This window comes from Nematolebias whitei, chromosome 6, assembly GCF_014905685.2.
Source record: "Nematolebias whitei isolate Nwh7 chromosome 6, NemWhi1, whole genome shotgun sequence".
Lineage (NCBI taxonomy): Eukaryota > Metazoa > Chordata > Actinopteri > Cyprinodontiformes > Rivulidae > Nematolebias > Nematolebias whitei.
In genome coordinates, this window is record NC_056503.1 from 1,408,420 (window position 1) to 1,408,726 (window position 307).

The following is a 307-nucleotide window of genomic DNA, read 5'->3' on the forward strand; positions in this document are numbered from 1 at the left end:
TTAGAAATGGCTTCCTCTTTGCACTGTAGAGTTTCAGCTGGCAACGGCGGATGGCACGGTGGATTGTGTTCACTGACAATGCTTCTGGAAGTATTCCTGAGCCCATTCTGTTATATCCTTGACAGTGGCATTCCTGTTTGAGGTGCAATGATGTTTAAGGGCCTGGAGATGACGAGCATCCACTAGAGTTTTACGGCCTTGACCCTTACGCACAGCGAATGTTCCAGATTCTCTGAATCTTTTGATGATGTTATGCACAGTTGATGATGATAACTTAAAAGTATTTGCTATTTTACACTGGGTAACA